General features: G+C 35.3%; 1 long non-coding RNA gene across 1 annotated transcript; it reads left to right on the top strand.

Moving 5' to 3' along the window:
- Nucleotides 1-456: 456 nt before the first annotated feature.
- LOC127951773 (uncharacterized) lies at nucleotides 457-22376 on the top strand. The gene is made up of 3 exons (XR_008152732.1): nucleotides 457-2004; nucleotides 21625-21782; nucleotides 21866-22376. It is a non-coding gene; the product is annotated as an uncharacterized LOC127951773 (long non-coding RNA).
- Nucleotides 22377-22861: the final 485 nt, after the last annotated feature.

Below are 22861 nucleotides of genomic sequence, written 5' to 3'. Positions count from 1 at the left end.
TTAGTAACTTCTACACGTTTACAACACTTTACATTTTTAGAGTTTTCTCTTTTTATTAAAGCAAATGATCAAACGTTTTTTTTTTTTTTTTTTTTTTTTTGTTGTTGTTGTTTTTTCAAAAAGTGTTCGACATGAATATTAAAACTAATTTTCTAAAAAGCTTGCACTTGTCATTAAGACCCTTAATACGTTTGGAAAAATACTAAAACGGCATCAGTGGAAATCAAGTAGCGTAGAAATAAATCTTGTGCATGATTAAAATATCCTTATATGTAGCCTATCAATCAATCTTTGTCTGATTATTTTATTTTTTAACATAGAAAAAGAAACGAAGTAGGCTAGTAGAATATCAGTAAATGTCCTAAACCTGCTGATTTGCCAGTGTCCAACATAAACAGAGACAGGGAAGCGAAGGCCAGAGAGCTGAAGAGAAGTCGTGATTTCCGTGAGGAGGGGGGCTCGACCGCGAATGAGGGGCACTGATGTCAAGGACTTGTTCCTCCTTACCGAGAAAGTGTCGTCGAGCGACTGCTGAAAAACTTTCTGCACTCCACGAGTGTGCTGCGCTCGCCTTCCCGGAGAAGAGAAGAGAGGAGAAGAGAGGAGAAGAGAAGAGAAGAGAAGAGAAGAGAAGAGAAGAGAAGAGAAGAGAAGAGGCATCGATCGATCGGAGCTCGCGTTTCACCGGAGGAGCAAAGTGCCTCGGTTGTTTGGTAAGTGTGGTCTTTCATCATATAGCTCGCCTTCACGGACATCAACAACGGACTGACTCAGCTAAACTCTATAACTGGGGAGGTCTGTTTATTTAATTTGGCGATATAATCCTGTTGGTGATGGAGGTCATTTATGAATAGCAATAGTGTCGTTTGTTTCTTGACACAGGAAATCTTTGCTGATCCTCTCTCATTTAGGTTTGGGGTTTATGGCCTGCTGATTAGTGAAGCCTATGTGTCTCCAAATTCATAATTAATATTGCTACATATCTACACATTGCATTATATGCATTCAGATGTTATTTTTTAACCTTCACTGCTCATGTAAGAGTTAATATGCGATCACATAAGTCAGAAATGTTTTCCTTATTTGTAGAAACATTTAAAAATATATTATATATAGCTATATATAATATGAATTTTTCTGTTTTTCGATAACAGTATCTTATTGATTTTAATACATGAAAATAATGTAATAAAAAAAATATCATGATACTTAAAGTGAATATTAAAATTGCTTCCTCAAAAAGTATTTGTATTAAATGTGCACATCACTATAATAATTTACTCTGTTTTACATTAAACTTGTAATTTTTTCCCCCTCTTCTTATATACAAAGTTTAAAGAAGACAAGGTAGTCAAAGACGCCAACCATCTTTCTAAAACACATTTCTCTTTAATGTTTATATATAAACATCTCTGTAAGTCACCGTGTATGGCGCTTGTTCTTTCACAAAGTTCAGTAATGCAGAAGTCAAACAGTCTTGTGATTTATAATGTTGACAGTGAGAAAGCAAGCTGAATTTGGGGGGTGTTTCCTCAGACTCCAGGCAGGTATGGGCAAGTGATAGATCTTTTTCCTCCAACTTAACTTAACTGGTATTAGCACCATCAATGAACGGTAAAATATTCTGCAGGCAAAGACTTCAATCCCTCTGTATAAACCAAATGTTACTGAAAAGCCGTGTAAAAACGAATAAATGCTCCTGTTCCACCAAGAACTGAGTCGTCTTTGACATCTGAGATTACTTTTGGCTTATTTCCGAGGTACAACTTTCTGGAGCCAGAGCCGAACTGAATCAAGGATATATGGCCTGCACCCTTTTGTGAAGCCTTTGGAAAGCGTCGGAGCACAGAGCGTGGACATTCACTGCACATTGTGAATGCTGGGCTCTCTGAACGGCATTAGAGCTGATATGAGCTGGGCTCAATGACTGACAGTATTTTACTGGGTTAGCTTGATGCATGGTACCATGGAGAGCAACAATCTTCAACTGAGATCACATTTAAGGTATGGATGGCCCATTAGGGTGGATTCTCGCTAATGTAAACACATATTCCAGACTTCAGGAACAGACTGTGTATCATGCACAAGAGAGTGTTCACGGGACCATATACAGTATATCCAAGTGTTTCAGCTTTTTGTGCTTAACTGCTTGTCTTAACACACAAATAAAGTCATATTACACACATTTATATTATATGATCCATCGTATCATAATACTGTAAATGTCTATAATATGATATGATGAATAATATATTTGTTTTATTATAATCATTATATTTATAAAACAATACAAATAGAAATATCTAAATAAATATATAAATAACATAAATATGACAATATGATTTTATGACATTTATCATTCAAAGTCTTTATACATATAGAAATGTCTAAATATCTATCAGATTTACATATGGTAATGCATTTATCATAGTTGTATGATATACGAGACTTAATATAGATCTCTGAAATGTAAAAATAATATACACAAGAGGTCAGAATTATTGGCACCCTTGGTGAATATGATCAAAGAAGGCTGTGAAAATAAATCTGCATTGCTAATCATCTTATTTGTGCATCAAAAGATGATTGAGCTTCACAAATTAGAAAGTGACTTTAAGGAAAGAGTTAGAGCAGTGAAAATTTCCATTTGCACCATCAGGGCATAGTTAAGACATTACAATCAACAGAAAATGTTATGAATCTGCTGGAAGAGGACGTGTGTCTGTATCGTCCTAATTCATGGTGAGGAGGAGAGTTTGAGTGGCTAAAGACTCTCCAAGAAACAGAATTGCAGAGTTTCAGGGTCAGAAAACCTTTAAACCTTTAAAAAATGATCAAACAGCACCTACATCACCTACATTTTGTCTGGGAGGGCTTCAAGAAACAAAAAAACTGAACTCTACAGAAAATGAGTGTGGTGAACTGAAGAGGAGAAGCACCAACATGGAGCTGCTGGAGTGATTCTGGATGAAGGAACGGTCTCTGATCTGAGGTATTCTGGTGAGGTATTCTCTAACCTCATCAGGCATCATAGGAGAAATCTCAGAGCTGTTACTTTGCCAAATTGAGGATTAAAAAAAGCACTGAATAAAAGGGTACCGTTATTTGTGTCCGATGTGTATTAGAGAAAAAAACATTGGTAGCACTTTATTTTACAGTCCTGTTCCTCATGTACATACTATGTACTTATTATAGTAATTACAATAACTATGTAATAACTAGGTACTTACCATGAACCTACCCCTAAACCTAACCCTACCCCATGTAGTTACCTTGTGTTACCAGAACTTTCTTAGATAAATACACTGTAAGTACACTATAAGTACATGTTAGTACACGTACTGTAAAATTTCCCCCATTTTTAATTCTTATTCTCCAATGAAAGGCTAGAGTTTTGAGAAATTTTTAAATAATAGATCAAATGGATTAACAATGCAGATTTAGATTTGATCATATTTACCAAGGGTGCCAATAATTCTGACCTCCTGAAAATCATAAAATCACATGTATCATAATTGTTATTTACAATGTGTATCTATCATCTACTTTATCTCTCTCTCTCTCGGTGTGTGTGTGTGTGTGTGAGAAAGTGTATACACACACACACTCACACACATACAGATTCCATGATGTGTGTATGTACATATATATACCTCTCTCTGTATATATAATCGATATACCTATATAATAAAACATGATACACCTGTACATATATACATACACACAATGAGTATAATAAATAGTGATTATATATATATATATATATATATATATATATATATATATATATATATATATAATACTATTTATTATACTTATATTATTACCATATACACTTAAGTTCTGAAGCTGTGGCACATTTGCATTTGTACATGTGTTTTTCCAGCTAGTTGTTTTGACTGCTATTTGTTTGTTTCTAAACTGTACGGTAACGATGGTTTCCGTTTCAACATTTGATGTCCACATTTCTAATTCAGTTTACATGAAGTTAAATCAAAAGCACATCAGCCACACCCCTCAGCGACAAACAAACTTCCACCTGCACACAGACAATAACTTTAACAAGCTCAGCTTCTGTCACAAGTCTCTACAAATAAAAGACAGAAAAGGAGGCAAACAAAGAGAGGCTCTGTGGTCATATTAAATGGGATGATTCAGTTAGCCCCCCGCCATCTCCCCTTGAAATGATGCGATTCCACCTGAGAGTGTGGTGATTTGGGTCTAATTACCCACCTATGATGGGGGGGGGGGGGTCAACATCTGTGCTAGTCTACGTTGAGCTACAGCCACCGGCATCTTGGCGCTTTATGGTTCTGCTCACGTCTGTTTACGAGTATTTTTCATGAGTCTTTCACCCCAGCTGTGAGCTTCTCATCTCACTTCGTCAAAGCTGATTTTCCACTCTCGTGCATCATATATTTCACCTTGCTCTTCATTGAGTTGCTCGAGAGGAAGGAGGAAGTCTCATACGTGCATTAGCTGTGATGAAGCCATCAGCAGAAGCTCACACTGTTTCCACGCAGACACATGAAGTCATCACGGATACCCGAGATTCATCGCATCGCATCCCAACCCATCCATTGGTTTTTTTACAGGCGATTTGTTTCTATAATAATCTCATTAACACATTGAACATACAATTTGCCCAAATAAGCGTTCCCTTATTTGTGTATTTCAGCTTCTGTGGTCACAATTTTGCTATGCGTGAAACACATTACAGCACTTCCATTTCTCCCTCGCACGCTTTTCTCAGATGTGAGAGATGGCTATTAAATAAAAAGCACTGTTTCCAAATTTTTCCTGAGAAGAAGAATCACAACGACGCATACATATACATAACAATTCCCAATATTTAATACGGCGCAGACACTGACGTGTACAACTGACGTGTACTTTATCCCATCGCCCTTTGTTATTCAAAGTTAGAGAGTGGTTAACGCAGTGGCTTAGCCAAACAGTGTCAGACTCAAAATGACATGCTATTATGAAGCTTCGAGAGCTGGGCGTTTCATCTTCATGACCATCTAGGGAGTAAGTGCGAGAGAAAGACAGGCAGATTAAGCGGTGCACTTTCCTTTTGGGTTCTGGGTGTGTTCTTAAAATGGACGGAAAGCATGTGTCGGTGTAAATGAGAGAGTGAGTGAGTCAGTCAGGCAGACAGAGGAGAAGAAACAGCGCAGCGTGATGAAATGTTTGTGTCTTGGCTTGCTAATTACGCTTCGCCTAGAAAAACTTTCCACTCTTGCCTTTCAGCATCGGACTCTGCCCAAAACCGTTCCCGGCCAAATGAGTTTCCACACACTTGGTAATTTAAGGCTGATTTCACAATTTTTTTTTTTTGTTTTGTTTTATTTAAACTATGGAAAATCAGGCTCTCTTTTCACACACTGCTAATTTCCCCGTGCCATAGTTTCCACAAAGGCCCTTTCAAAATCCAAAGAGGAATAAAACTTCTCCACACGCATAAATTACAATGCATCCAGAGTGTTCCCAGAGTGTAAATACATCCCCACATCTTTAAACCCCTGAACCCAGATGAGGGATTTGGGCGTAAACTGTTAAAAATAAATGTAAAGAAAAGATTTAGTGTGATTCGACATGCTGTAATATTCCATTTTAGAATGGCCTGTTCTGAAACAAGACAAAGATAATGAAGCTAACCCTCTCTAGCTATAAAAACATCAACACTACCTGTTTGAGGGCAGGGGATTTCAAGGGCACCGCTGGAATTGTAATGCACTATTATCACTGTTTGCACAGTCTTTAAAAACTGTTTATTTTTAGCTTCAACCACCAATAAACACAAGAGAGTGTCAAGATGAAAATGATGAACTACGACAATGGTTTACTTGATATGTTAAAGAAAGCGGTTGTCTGTCCAGGCCTTTACATCATTCAGTTATACCATTGAATCATCTTCAAATATTGGTTGATTAAAGTTGAATGTAACCGTACAAGTATAAATGTTTAAAAAATAAATACACTTAATGCCGCTTTGCATAAAATAATAATGTTGCATTATATGTCATGCATTATAGTTGCATTTAGCAGAGTAGAGCTCTGCAATAATGTAGTTACATTTTGCGACAAAATAAAATCAGGCAGTTGAGATTATATATATGTATTACTTTTCTCCCTATACTTTATGTATTAGGATAAAGTTGGGCATACTTGTACATCCAACTTTATATAAAGAGCTGGGCAATAATAGTTATAATTTGTGATTAAAAAAATGATAAACAATTATATATACAAATGGATGATAATATAGTTACAATGTGCAACTAACAAAAAAGTAAGTTTAGATTGGCTATATAGCTTATATTGCTACATGAGTATACTTTATGCAAGCAGATAAAGTTGGATATACTTTGCAATAATACAGTCTACATTCTGCTACAATATAATCAAGCAGTTGAGATTTGATATATATATATAAGGTTGGACTTAAATATACAACTTTATATAAAGAGTTAGGCGATAATATAGTTATATTTTGTGATGAAATAATGTCAAGCAATTGAGATTTGCTATATAATATATAGTGCTTTGCAAAAGTTTACAGTATGTATGCAGATAAAATTGGGTAAAATATACTATATTTACAACTTTTCATAGAGATATGCAATAATACAGTTCACATTTTTCAATATACAAACAATAACAGCCAAGACTTGCTATATAGTATAGACTGCTTTATGTGATTATACTTTATGTATGCAGATAATGTAGAGTATACTATATTTATAATATAAAAAATTTGGTGAGCGAAAATACCGTAGTAAATATTTTTTTACGATATAACAATTAATTAGTGGAGATTTGCTATATAGTAGATACTGCTTAAAATGAGTGCACTGTATGTGAAAATCACAGCACAGTGTGGTCTAAATATATGCACTCACATATTCATTTTCAGACATGAATCTGTGGCTTTTTAAAGAATGAATGCATACCAAATCGCCTTGTGACAATGTTTGTAAAAAGAAAAACATCTTAAAAGAATATCAAATGTGTTAGTAATCTAAAAATGCAAACAAAATGTTTGTCAGGAGGGTAAACTGATTAGAATTGGGATGTGAAAGAGTATAGGATATGTCTGCAAGTTTGCATGTGTGTGTTTGTGTGTGTGACAAAAAAAAAAACGCACACAAGGGAAAGGAAGGCAAAGAAAGGAAAGAGGAATTTACGATCACGTATTGAAAGAGAGATGGGGGAAGGAGAGTTTGTATCTCGTTGCTGTGCTGTTGTCTTTTCCCTTCAGCCATTTTGAGTCAGTCGGCTAGTGGCTGTTTTCCCAGAGTTCAGGAGAGGTGTGAGTGAGCGAGAGAGAGAGAGAGAGAGAGAGAGAGATACAGAGAGAGAGAGGCAGTTCTCGGTAGGGAGCCAATTAGAGGATCTGGAAAGACGTGTGACATTGTCCAGCAAAAGGAAGTACAGCTGCCTGACTTCTGACTTCTGACCTCAAACTGGGTCATTTTGCACCAAAAGCATTCCCTGTGGACAACGTCACCTTTACAGCCACACTTATTCAAATATTAGCTATTATTAAAAGCATACAGAGACTTGTCATTTGCACTTACATATCGTTGCTTAGTTGTTTGCTTCTATTGTCCTCATTTGTAAGTCTAAATGACTAAATGCAATTAGAATGTTAGTAAAAATACTATAAAATATTGTTTAGTGGCTATATAATTTGGCTGTATAATAAAAATATAGTTGGCAAGGGTTGTTTTAGGATAGCAAAAATTTCACATTGGATTTACAAATGCTACTTAAAAAAAAACTACTTTAAAAGATGTGAATGCAAGGATGCATGAATATTCATTGGATCAATATTATATTGGATATCTGACGATATTAAACATTATCTAATTCATTAATATCAGCCAATTTTCAGCATTTAATTGTGCATGCTTATTTTCTCTATATTAACATTATTTTTACAATTGTCTAATACACTTAATATTTAAGTTTAATACTTAAAATACATTTTTATAAACTAGTAAACAGGAATTTAACAACTAATATTTTAACAATTGCATTTAATGTAATTTTAGATACCCTGGGTAGAGTTAGAATCAACATTCATAAAAGATATGGATATGGGCCTGAAATTGTCCTCAGATTTGTATAAAAATTTGAAAAAGACTACTAAAACATCCTTTAGTTAAAAATACCTTATTGGTGTGGAATGATGCACTGGGAGAGGCCCAAATCTTTCCTACTTTTCCCCTATTTGGGGAAACAGGGTCTTCAGACCAGCGAAAAACGACTTTGGCTTTAAACAGAGGACATTAAAAGGTATTCGGAAGATTGGTGGCTTATTTGAGGGAGATACATTAATGTCCTTTAAAGACCTTAAGGAAAAATGTGGATTCCCAATGACACACTTTTTGAAATACAAATAGATGAACAAACAGAACTAGATGTTGTTCTACTTATGATAAATATATATAGTTTATGTTTCATGAGGATATTAGTACAAATTTAAATATAATTGTTTCATTGCAAATTTGTTAACAGCTCTAAAGAATCCTCGGATTCCAAGACAGTTGCTTGTGATATAGATTTACAATTTGACCTTTCACATTCAGAATGGATCTAGATATGTGTTAAAGCCCAGCATTTGCCAATTAATACTAGATTTAAACTGATCCAATCCAACTGGGTAATGTGTACTGAGGTAACACCTGAAAAACAATCCCAGATATACATTTTAAATGCCAAAAACATAAGGGAACATTCTTTCACTGTATCTGGGAATGTGATGTGACCAAGACGTTCTGGCAAAAATAACACTAAACATAACACTAATTTCCTCAATTATTTCAAAACCAGTTCCAGATACCCCTGAAATGTGTGCTTTGGGTGTAGTTCAGGTTACCACACTAAAATGATAGACATTTGTTTAGTTACTGCGAGACGTTTGATAGCATTGGAAGAACATAGAAGGTCCATCCATCGACCACTGGTTGAAAGATCTGGCACATTATATTGTACTGGAAAGAACAACCTACAGTATAAAGGGCAAACTAAAGGACTACCATAACATTTGGGATATGTTTATACAGTTTCAGAAAAATATTGATACCAAATACCAATACCAAAAAATACCTAATACCAAATATCAGCACAGGCCATAACTATCTCCCACTCTGCTGATTAATGTGTGTATAGCCTATATGCACTTTTGTATGTGAAAATATGTGGATATGTCTGTCTTAGCCTTTGTATAACAACTTTCCCTGCCTAATTGATTTTTTGAATCCTTTGTGAGGTATGGGGGGATATCATATTAAAGGATATCATGTCACATCCTAATCATTTAAATGCCTGTACAGTACACAGTGTCACATGGTAAAAACACAGTAAAAAACAAAGGAATAAAGAAACCCTGCCTCTCAAAGACCAGTGCTACGTGGGCCGACTCTTGAGCCAGGTGTGTGATGTCTGTTCAGCAGCTGATCTCAGAGAGACTGGCTCTGCTCTTTGAGCCGCTATTGATATATTTTTACAATCGTTTCAAATGAAGAGGCACACAGACGTCTGAGAGTAATTGCTGCAATAAATAACACGCAGTAATTTGGATAGAAATGCTCCGTTTCAGTCCTTATCCTCTTTTCATGCGTTCCTGATTCTCTCTCCCAACCACACATGGCGCGAGTGTGTGTGCAAGTCGGAGTGATTTAGTGTGTCTGTGTGTGCTTTTTTAATTCCTCCTGAATAGTTGATTCAGCTGAGGCGAGCTCAGCATCAGCTGGCTGCTCTGTGTGTGTGTGTGAAGGCTGATGGTGATTGTGATAGTGATTGTGTTTCTGGTTACTCGTGTGAATGGGGTGACCATAAATCTGTAGGCAGAGATTTAGGGAGCTCTCGGCCCAGTGCCGAGCATGGTCAGAGGGGAGCCTTTTCTCTTACACACACACACACACACACACACACACTTACTCTACCAAGCGACACCCAATCCGCCAGGTCGTAAATTCTTTTCAGCGTCCCGGTCAAACGTAGCAAGCTTGGCTAAACTCCAATTCTCTTTCTTTCACATTCTCCGCCCCCCGTTTCTCATGTCTCGCTAAAATACAGTTTGTGAACGTGTGTACAGATCCTACTCGAACACGTATGAACCGTTTACACACGTTCAGCACATTCGCAGCGTAGTATTACACGTCATTTCATCACACATACAGTAGGTACATTCCGTAGGAAAACCCTGACTTCTGTAAAAGCCACTGGTGAAATACTGGATCAAATACAAAATAAGGCAGGTTTTATGTGTTTATGATAAATTGATTCGTGTTGTTTGTGTGTGTGAAATAGACACAGAATTTCAGCGGCTCTCTAACTTTTCTAAAACAGAAACGTTTCAGTTCAGTGCTGTTCTATACCGTTTCTCCAAACGACTTTTGTAACTGAAAACCAGGGCCGTCTGTATTCTCCTTTAGAGCTGTATAATTATCGATCAGGCTCGGAGAGGGGACACCAAGTGACCTCTCCTTCAATCTGATTACATGGACACTTCATTTAAACTCAGAGTGTGGAATGATTTGGTTTTCTGTTTCCATTAGAAGAGCCTAATGTCCTTTTTTGACATCCCACAATTCCTCATGGCTGCATCCTGGGGACACCCTTCCTAATGAATTCAATTTCCCCATTAAGATCTGTTACATACAGTATGGTCATTTTCAAAGGCACCAATTTAATGCTACATACAAAGTATATTAACTTGATTATTTCAGACTGCAAAAAAATGGGTTTTTGTACCATTAATACAATTACTCACTTCTGGAAATTATCTTTACGTCATACACTAAAGTCATGATTTATCATATAATTGTAATGTGGGGTTTTTTATTCCTCAAAGAAAAAAAAAGGCAGAAATATCACACAGATGATAAAACTTTCATGTTAACTGTGTTGTGATTTAACATTCTCATCTGTAAGTCGCTTCAGATAAAAGTGTCTGCTAAATGATTAAAAGTAATTATGATACATTAAAATAATACATCGTAACAAATTGTAAACAAAATAAATAAATAATAATAATAATAATAATCATCATCATCATCATTATCATTGTTGTTGTTGTTGTTTTGTTGTAGCTATTTTATCGTTATTATTACCTTTCATAATAACATAAACTATAGTAATAACAAGGTTATCAAATAACTGCTGATTAAAACTTTGACTATGATAAAATATTAAAGACTGTAAAACTTTCAGATGTAATGGTTTTGTCTGATTTCACATTTAAGCATGGAAAATATTATCGTTGCTATTAATCATTAAAAAAAAAAACATAATGATCATTTTACCAAAAACATAAAATGATAAATAAAACAATAGTTATTATTAATTATAACATCAACAACAAGATCAGTACTAATTATGATAATGAATTAAAATAAATAAATTCCTTTTAAAAAAGTTATATATAATATAAAATATATAATTGTTATATGTTATAACATAATTTATAATAGTTATATTACTATTGTTTAATATTGATAATAAAAAGAGAATAAACAAAATAATGAATGATAGTGAATATAAAATTATCATATTTTATAAAAATTTATAATAGTTATATCATTCTTATTATTATTTATAATAAAGAGAATAGACAAAATAATCAATGATAGCGAATACATTTTTTATAAAAATAAATTAAATACATACGGAATTTACTTTAGGATTTTAATTGAATATACATAAATACATTAACTTTAAAACAGTAGCAGTACTGATACATTTTAAAATATACTACTACTACTATGACATATATTTAATTGAGCTTGTGCCACATAAATACATTTAAGTGTTCAGAAGGGATGTTTCTGGATTGCAGCTCTTTATTTTTCACTTTCGTTTAGCTCCTTGCACATCCTCTCTTTTTTGTTATACAAATCTCATGCCATCTACGAATCACTTCCCTCTTGTCACCCGAATATGTGCCCGATCCTCTCTATACAGTGTTCCATGTGTGTGTTTGTTGTGTGTGTGTGTGTGTGTGTGTGTGTGTGTGTGTGTGTGTGTGTGTGTGTGTGTGTGAGAGAGAGCAGCCAGAGGAGTGGAGAGATGTGTGTGTGGTGGCCCCATCAGCCGGATCACATGTCCCTAACGAGCAACCTGGCAACCCCCCCCCCCCCCCCACCCCCACGACCTTCTGTTTCACCTCACCAGCTGAGTTCATCCAGGGGTCACGGCCCTGCCTCACACTTCCTGTGAGACGACAACTAGCCAACTAAAGGCTGCTGGAAGACGGATAGAGAAAGATAAGAGTACTAACCCCAGGGCTGGGTTTGAAATTAAAAAAGTGAAGGGAGAGTGAAAACAGGAGAGAAGGAATGGTATAAAGAGATAAGGAGGAGGCTCAGGGATCAAGGATGAAAAAGAAGGCAAAGCTTAAATGGGAGTGAAGGAGGGGATCAGATTTGATCTGTAAAAATGAGGGTACAAAGAGGCTAGTATGAAGGAGGGGGGGTTTCCATATCCTCTCCTGAACTGTAAATCACATCCTGTGTACACACATACTGTACATGCACACGAATGCACCATATTTCAGTTTCAGAGCATGAATAGGATTTTTTTTCACTGTCGAAGCAATAGAGCACATGCAACCTGTGAACATTTATTGCTCTTTTATCAAATAAGACAAATTATAAAAAATGGAAAGTTTCTGGATTCTGATTGGTCAATACATTTCAAAAACACAACCATATGCATCTTCCTGTGAGTCACACTAGAGGAAAAGTGACCAGAAATGTAATTGCATGCATAAATGTAAAGTTAATGTACCACAGTAAAATACTTATGTGCATGTGAAATAAATATATACATAATTATATATACACACATTTTTACATAGTGGATATTTAATTTAATTTAAATGTACTGTTCTTATTCTTTCTGAGAGTTGCATCAATGGATTCTATTGAATTGCATTTAAAGACAACTTAGATGTAAGCATATATTACCCCGCACTTAACACGTTCTTAAATAGCTCAAATGTTTTACTTTGGAAAGCAAAAAAGTAGCCGTATGTCACAACTTTGCAAGTCACATATAAGTAACAGATTGCATGTAATATCTCAGCCAATATAACTTTCCTCTTTATAATATCTCATGAGCACCATCACAAAAGCGCTCATTTCTAGAGATAAACATCCCTTGAAAGTCATTTTTTCCAGCCTCAATATTAGATCTTTGTAGAAAACCCTAACAAAAATAACCGTTAAACTCAGTTTCAGATATAAATATAAAATATCGTAGTTCCTACAGTTAGTGCTACTCCTGTAAAATTACAAAAAAAAATGTATACATCATGTTCTTGAAGTAGGGTAAAAGCGTTATGAATCATATTGTTCGTTTAAATTTATGTCTGTATGTATGGATGAATCCTGACAATAGCAAATCATGATAAATTAAAATGGCATGTTTTGAAAGCTCTGGAAATTGCTTGTGATCCTCAGTGTTTAATAGAAATAGAGATGCACTGATTTAAAAATCCTGGGCAATACCAGTGAATATGTCCATGCTGTGGCCAATCTTAAAATTCGCTACTTCTAATTCTATACAATATTGTTATTATAAATAGTTTAGGACAAACATTAAAGTCAATGACTTTAAATGTTACAAGTGAATTTAGGAATGACTAGGAAATTATTAATTAATACCAAAATAAAAATGTAAATATGTTTTAAATAAATAAATAAATATACATACGTGTATATATATATGTATATATATATATATATATACATATATACAGTGGGGTTCGAAAGTTTGGGCACCCTTTGCAGAATCTGTGAAAATATGAGTAATTTTCAAAAAATAAGAGAGATCATACTAAATGCATGTTATTTTTTTATTTAGTACTGTCCTGAGTAAGATATTGTACATAAAAGATACTAACATTTAGTCCACAAGACAAAAGAATTGCTGAAATTATTAAAATAACCCCCACAAACGTTTGGGAACCCTTGGTTCTTAATACTGTGTTCTGTTACCTGATGATCCTCGACTGTCTTTCTGTTTTGTGATGGTTGTGCATGAGTCCCTTGTTTGTTCTGAACAGTTAAACTGAGCAGCGTTCTTCAGAAAAATCTTTAAGGTCCTGCAGATTCTTCAGTTTTCCAGCATCTTTGCATATTTGAACCCTTTCCAGCAGTGACTGTATGATTTTGAGATGCATCTTTTCAGACTGAGGACATTTGAGGGACTCAAACACAACTATTAAAAAAGATTCAAACATTCACTGATGCTCCAGAAGGAAACAAGATGCATTAAGAGCTGGGGGGTGAAAACTTTTGGAATTTGAAGATCAAGGTAAATTGTACTTAATTTGTGTACCGGGAAACATACAAGTATCTTCTGTTGCTTACGAAGGGCAGAACTAAATGGAAAACAATTATATTTCAACAAAATAAGACAAATTTGGCCAACTTCATCGTGTTCAAAAGTTTTCACCCCCAGCTAATATATAGTATAATATATATATATATATATATATATATAAAATTGTGTGTGTGTGTGTGTGTGTGTTTTCTTCTTTGAATGCCAGTAGTGGCCAAACTTCCAGACATTAGACACAAATTTGTAACTCTGTGTGTCACCCAACAAAAAAGTGAATATTTCAAATGAATTCAGCCTACAGAAAAGCCAATTTACAACATCACAGCAACTCAAAATATCCAGTTCTTGAGGGCGAGGACCGCCGCTGCATTAGCCCACGGTATGCTAATGCAGTCATCCCTCACGCTTCCTCTTGTGAAGCTCACATACCTCTGTCTTCCACGTCCAAACCTGACTACCTCCCCACTGCTTCTCTCTCTCACACACACACACACTTCCTTCAGCTGAATTTAAATTGGGTGGAACAGCTGAATTTGTAACAGCGGCGACAGTAATGCTAATGGCGGGTAATAATGGCCGCCTCGGACACGTCAGCATTAGTGAGGGCGCTAGCTGAAATATAGCCAGCGAGGAAGATCTAAATCTGCTTAGCATCGATTCTGCTGTTTTGATGAAAATGCACACTGGACCTAGAGGGCTCTCTTAAATCAATTGCGCTCCTCAGAGTGGGACCCCGCAGCAATTTGACGGACAGGCGGCGCAGCGAGTCTCCAGACGGGCTAATCGCGACGCCAGCGGTGTTCATGTTACACGCAGATATTGTGTATGTATTGAACGCCGCGTGTTTACCTGGTCTAAGTGATGAGCGTGAGGAGGTAGAGAGAGTCGGTACTCTGCGTTAGGGTTCAGGGGAAACATAACAGACAGGAAGACGGCCCGACTGAGAGAGTGCCTACAATTATCTGACCATAGGAGTTGTACAATTATGAGTGAAATATGGTAATTGCCCAGGCCGAAAACGATTTCAAAGTGATTTATTTTTATGGAAAGCATTTTTTTTTTCTAAATGATTCAGACATTTGAGCGCCCATACTCTGTGAGTGCTAAGGGTTTATTTGTACCCCGGTAGAGAGGCGGGCTCGTGACCTTGCAGTTACCCTTCCATGTCGGCGACCTCCGGGTGACCCCCGCGGGAAGGATAGATGAGCTCCCGTGAACGAAGGGAGAGAGAGGAACGTCAGAGAGAGACGCCATTGTCTCCATACCTCCCCTCTCACCCACTTCATCTCACTCCACACACACTTACACACACTTTTACAGTTTATACCTGAAGACATTTAACCAGCTCATTAATTTTAACTAGAGTTGTAAAGGGCACATTTTTAGTGTCTAGTGTTACAAAAAGACATATGCTGCCTACTGTCTAAATATTGTATCAAATGGCTGTGCAGACACACGGGGGAATTATACAGCCCAGCTAAAAAGTAGTAGACATGGAGGTCTGTCTCACACACACACACACACACACACACACACACACACACACTTTACTGTCACAGTAGCTTTGTGTAGCGTCTCAAGGGAGATAGACTTCTGTGGGAGACTGCTGAGGTTTGTTGAATGTGGTAGCTGTAGTTCATCTTGTTACAACTACAAAAAGTCATACATGTATCATGACAAAGCTGTTTGACCGAAAGCACACACACATGTAGCTTTATCTGAGCATTTAAAGGAAGAATATTTAATGGAGAGCAAACAGGGGAAAAAAGACCCAAGTCATTGCAAAACGTATCTAAAGTTTTAGCAAAGATCTCTTAAAAATTATTTTTACAGTTGACATTTATTTTATCTCTCTATAATCTCTTGACCAAGTCAACAACTGTTGTCTTTCTCTTTAATTTTTAAATAAATATTTACTACAACTACTGTATATTTACTATATTTTAAAAATATTTTTTATTGGATAAAATATTACAAAATTATATTAAATCTGTTAAATATAATACAAATGACAATAAAATAAAAATAAAATTAATATATATTTTATATATTAAATACACTTTAATGGAAGAAAATGTAATACAATTATAATAAATCTCTTATAAATAATACAAAATTACATTAAAATAAAATTGTGTGTGTGTTTTCTATATTAAATACTTTTTATTGGATAAATTATTAGATTATATTAAATCTGTTAAATAATACAAATATATTAATTTATTATATAATGACTATGTATGTGTGTGTGTCTATCTATCTATCTATCTATCTATCTATCTATCTATCTATCTATCTATCTATCTATCTATCTATCTATCTATCTATCTATCTAGACACACACACATATAAGCCACAAAAAAAATATTTTGGTCACAAATTTCATTATTGGAGCCAATTTTCCAAACTGCTGAATAAAGTATTTTCTTTTCCTTTTCTCTATATCTCACAAAACTCAAGTTTTTATTTGGTTTATCCCTTTTAAATGAAACAAGCTGATTTGTTGTTGACCTTTTGAGGATACCATCCTTTGCTCCGGTACTGATAAACCAAACAGTGCTGCGTGTGACTCTGTGGTTGCATCTGACCGTGATGTTAAATCACTTCACGTCCCCTGACTAGCCTCTGATTGACTTGAAGCTCAATTAGAGACGATGCCGTTAGTCCCCTGAGTGGGTTTATGTAAATCAGAGCCTCAGATGCTGACAGCACACTATGTATGCGTGTGTGTGTGTGTGTGTGTGTGTGTTGAGGGGGTTGAGTAGGTGTGCAAATCAAGTGGTGTGCCAGCATGAGTGGTCTAATTAATCAGGGATTGTGTGTGCTTGTGTGATCCTCACTGACAACTCGCTGTATATACAGTAGTCTACTGTAAGTGTTTGTGTGTGCGAGTGGGTTTCAATATGAACATCCTAATTATCTTTGTCCTCCGCTTCTGTGTGTCTAAGTAAGCTAGCTTTCATAATGTCTAGTTGCTTTCATTGCAGATGTATCTCAAAGTGGCTACTTCTGCAGAAAATTTTCCTTTCTTTTTAACTATTTGTTATAAAATCCAGCTCATTAAGTTATTTTGCTATGTGTCTGATTCACTAAAAAGTACCACTTCACAAGAGTCATTTGTTCATGAATCGGTCTACACTATAGTTGCACATTTGTAAGTATAGTTCATAAGGACAGCTCAATAGAAAGATGCCATTATTTCATAGTACACTATCTTTTTATTGCATTGCATGCTATATAGACACAGCAAACTCATGATTCATAAATATGATCTCTTTTGCCGTGGCGCAGAAGATTCAGCAGTGGTAGTTTAGAAACACAACGCTACAAAACTGAACTGAAGCGCTGAAATTGTTGTCCACACTTCATTCAACATATCCACAAAACTCATTACTTAATATTGACTGGGATTCATCAAATAAACACTCTGACCTCCAAGCAGTTGCTGAATTTATGAAGGACATTTGTTATGATGCGAAAACCACACAATACTGACTGCAAATTTAGCAATAACGTTAGTGACAAAAAGGTAAGCCATTACTCTTTATCATTATGTTTAGTATGATCCAAACATGCTTATAATGACTGCAATATGTGCTGCAAAAAGCCATTTTAACACTTTATTTCAAATATTCAAGGCACACACAGCATTGTAAAACAGTGCGGAAATGTTTGCGGTAAACATGAGGCTAATGTGCTAATCTGATTGCTCCATTTGAGTTGAATCAGAATAGCGCCATCTACTGACTGAGGCTTAACCGATGGCTGTGTATGAAATCGCATACTCTGAGTATGTACGTTTTTTTAGCGGCCGTAAAAAAGATTGTTCTATATAATATGTGTACAGAAGAATTAAACCCTGGTGCACTACATTCTTCGTGTTGTCTTTGTCATGTGACCTACTACTAGTTGCGTTCACTTCACTGCCATTCGCAAATCTTCTCCCGTGGCCTCATGGGATATTAAAGTATCCATCAGATGCACATTTAAGATTCTCACCAGAAACAGCAGGTCATCCAGGGACTTTTTGCCTACTCTTTTAGTGTGAACAAACTAACCTGGTCACATACTGCCTCTTATAATGTAAGGAAGTCTGCAATTTCGGGTGCAGCCAGTAGCGATGTCGCAAATTTAACTTGTGCGCAAAACTGGAATTTTGCATATGCCATTTGCGAATAAGCACTGTTTCCATTCAACGAGTCAAATAAAACTAACAAATCATCCCTTTCTTTTGAAATGGCACTAAATATCACTAAGAAACGTAGGAGAAGCAACCTAATATAATAATGTTCATATACAACAATCTACTTTTAGAGGTTGATACCTGCTGATTGGGAACGTAGTCGTGTAAGACAGTTCTGGGAGGCAATTATACAGAAACACTTTGACACCAGAGTTTGCTCAGGCATCTCAGAACGAGTATGACAACATTATAGTTGCACTGCAACAAGATGGGTCCACTGGTTAGTCAAATTATGCCGTCCCATTGCACAAGTCACATGACTTTTGATGCGCATGGGACAAATTTATTTGGTAAATGTGCTTCCATCTCCCATGATTCGCAACACTTTTTTGCACGTCAAAAAACCATCTCAAGTGAGTGTAAAAACTTTTTTTGCAAATTAATTTTTTTGTTTAATTTCAGTTTCCATCACTCGTTTCTGATGTGATACTTCAAAGTAAACATAGCTAGTGTCTCCCATGATTCTGATGTTACGAAACTGGCAACATTTCAAAAGTTCAAATCTGTCATGTTATAGCATCACTGTTGATGTAGATTACACATTAATAAAAAAAAAATGTAAAAAATTAAAAAAAAAAAAGAAAAGCGGTATTTTGCTTGGTAGCTGAATGTAACCTATGCACTTTTTTTTAATAGCGTTAGAAATATATAACATAATTAAAAAGAAAGTGCCATATGGTCATTTGAAGAGACTTTAAATACACACACACACACACACACACATGCACACACACACACAAATTTATTTATTTTTTATTTTATTTATCTAGAAGCATTTTAAGGGATGTCTTGAAAGGCATGTTCACATAAAACTTTGTATCTGATTGCACTCGTATGAATATTTTCAATGCATACCATATTTCAGCAGCATTACGACCAGTGAAACTAGTCTAAACAAATAGCCATATTACAGTGGAAACTGAAACCCCTGCTGAGCGCGCACACACATAAACACACCTGACACCTCGACGAAAAACCCACCTCACCAGTTAACGCAGATAACCGGGCCGATTCCCATGCTTTTTAATGCACTCTCTGAGAATGAAGTGCATCCTGGCCTGCCAATTAAAAACCCAATAACAGCCTATTAAATAATACATTGGCATTATTTAGTGGCACAATTAAACAATGTGCAATGGTATAAATCCAGATGGGCAAAGCTGCCAACAACGCCAACCTTTCATTTAGATAGCTGAGCTGGAGCGCAGGGTCCTAAAGCTGCCCTCACAGCTGAATACCAGTGGTGACCAGACATATGCCCGTTTAAAACGCTGTAAAATCATGGCCCTTTTTAATGGGGCGTTCCGGGGCCTGAATGATAGATGGAGAGAGAGATGATTAATCTTTTTTTTCTCCTCGCTTTTATTTTACAGGGGCCAATAAAGGTGTCTGTCATAAATTGTTTGGAGATCCAGCGCTCTCGGATGCTCGGCAATAATGAAGCACCAGAGTACAAGCTGAATAAATCTCCCCCACACGCACACAAACAGACCCCCAAAGTCCCGCTGTGATGTAACAGCGGCGAGATATGAGCCAGCATATTTACACATTAATTTTGCAGCTGAATGAAACTGTAGACTGGCAACAGATTTACACGCTAACACAGAGTTTATCATCAAACGACCCAGTTCTGCTGCTGTGCGTCTGTTTACACACACGACAAACTATTTTCCAGCACTGCCACTTATTCTTGCTATGAACCTGATAAGGACTTCAGGACACAACAACACGTACCCCTCATGAATCACTCGAGCGTGTTTGTAGTGTATGTACAACAAAATACTAGTAACCATCAAAACTCAGGTTATTATACTGCAACGCAAAGGCAAAATGTGGCAACATCTGCAAAGAAAACAGGTCTTGGGGTTTTCCATACTTTTTATGCTGAATAATAATAATAATAATAATAATAATAATAATAATAATAATAATAATAGAAAATAAAAAATAACAAGTTTTTTAAAATTGTAAAAACCTTTTTTTTCTTTTTTTTTCTACTGATGATTAAAAGTAATTTTAGATATAGAAACCTGAGCAGAAAATAGTTTTTTTGATTTATGATGATCAGTATTTAGAATTATTTTTTTTAAATAACTTATTATTTAGGAACTCAAAAATGTATTTACATTTTAAAACTCAAAATAAATGTAAAGTTTAAACAGGAAAAATACACATTTATGACATTTTAAACCACATATTTTAACATAATAAAAAAAATCATCATCATCATCATCTAATCTACTGTTATTATTATTGTTGTTGTTTAAATGTAATATAAAATTAAATAATTTATTATAATTTATATATTTAAATAGACTTGATTCCAAATTTTATTTAAAAATTCAAAATAAAGTTAAAGTTTAAACAAGAATAAAATACACATTTATGACATTTTACACCACATACATTTCAAATATAATAATAATGTCATCATCATTATCTAATCTGTTGTTTCTGTTGTTGGTTAAATGTAACAAAATTAATGTATTATTTTTATTTATTTAAATAAAATTAATTCAAATTTTAATTTCTAAAATTCTAAATACATGTGAAGTTTAAACGGGAAAAATACACATTTATGACATTTAACATTACACACATTTTAAAATAATCATCATCATCATCGTTATCTAATCTATTATTATTATTATTATTATTATTATTAACAGCAACAATTTTAGTTTATATTTTTATGCAATATAAATATTGCAACATCCATTTCTCCCAGCACCCTCTTCTCAGGAGAACAAATAAAACTGAAAATTAGACTTTGGTTTGTCCTGTGACAAACAGGTTTGACTCAACTGTGATCAGATTCACAGGAAACGAAGCATTAAAAAATGAATATTAAACATCAGATTACAATCACAACACTGAAGCCATTATTATTCATTTTAGCATTGCCTTTGTACAGCAGAGTAATAACCCAGTTCAAGGGTTTACATACCAATCAATAAACCAATAATGCAAGAAAACTGTGTTTGCAAGAGAAATGATCCGTTTTTTTTCTCTCTCTCTCTCAGTGAAGGACGTAATGAACAGCTGTGGTTGATGATATCGGTCTATGAGGATATCTATACTGTAGGAGTCATTGGTCCATCTAAACCCCACCTCACTGCACTGCTCCACTCGAGGTCAAGAGGTCAGCTGAGGTCACAGGTGAAAGCGTCAGGCCACACAGGTCTGTATCTCCTTCCAACACACGTACACAACCCAAAGGCTGAATTATCCCGTCATGTTATCCTCATCTGTTGTGTTTTTCAGGAGCCTCCCTACTGGACGGAGGTTAACTGGATGTCCTGTTTTCACTGGATCATCAAGAGCTCACTTCCTGTATAACCATTAAGACACGTCAAGACGAGAGAGCAGTGCTTGCGACCATGTCCCATTGTTGTTGTTGCTTCCGTACTCTGTTCCTGGTTTATGCATTAGTGTGCTTTCAGCCTTGAATGTGAACCATGTGAACTATACTCTAATCTTGCCATATAAACATTGTATTTTGTACATAATGCATTTTCCCACTAATCACTAGGGATTACAACAGCATTACTTCTTTTACTTACATTTCTTTTAATCAGATATATACAGTAGGTGCTGTATAATAATCACACCATCCTCATCCAGTTAAAGGACATTATATAAAAGATGGTTTAAGAGAAATAAGAAAGTGTGCAAGCCAAATTCAAACTCTTATCTCCCACACGATAACCATACTTTAAAAGTGTGTAATTTGGTAAAAACGTGCTCAATTAAAGACCAAAATATTTTTCAAGAATCAACAGGAGTCATTTTTAACAATCAAGTCACGTAGAAATAATTCTTGTGGTCACGACTGAATTTGTTTACTATACTGTAACTACTGTACATTGAAAAAAAAGAGTATATTACACATGAATCCTCACAACATAATATTATGCATAAAAATGATAAATATCCATTTTGATAAATAAAATAAAATAGCAGCATCCCTGATTTAACATTAAATTTTTTTCTATATATATATTTAAGGGAGAGCAAATATTTTAGGTCCTGTGATTGGTCATCATTGAGCATCTTAATCACTCTTTTGCCTTTACATGTTCATTTTAAATGCTCCCGCAGTGAGGCATATTCATTTTAAGTATAAATCTTCCAATTAGTTAATATGAGAATATAAAGGGGCATGCATAATAATTCTAAAATAATTAACAAAATGCTTGAAATATCTTAAGATCTTAAGACCATATATAATCATTTTTATTCAATCTTATCTCATGTATA

The sequence above is a fragment of the Carassius gibelio genome, chromosome B3 (assembly GCF_023724105.1).
Source record: "Carassius gibelio isolate Cgi1373 ecotype wild population from Czech Republic chromosome B3, carGib1.2-hapl.c, whole genome shotgun sequence".
NCBI lineage: Eukaryota > Metazoa > Chordata > Actinopteri > Cypriniformes > Cyprinidae > Carassius > Carassius gibelio.
This window is presented reverse-complemented; position numbering and strand designations above follow the sequence as displayed.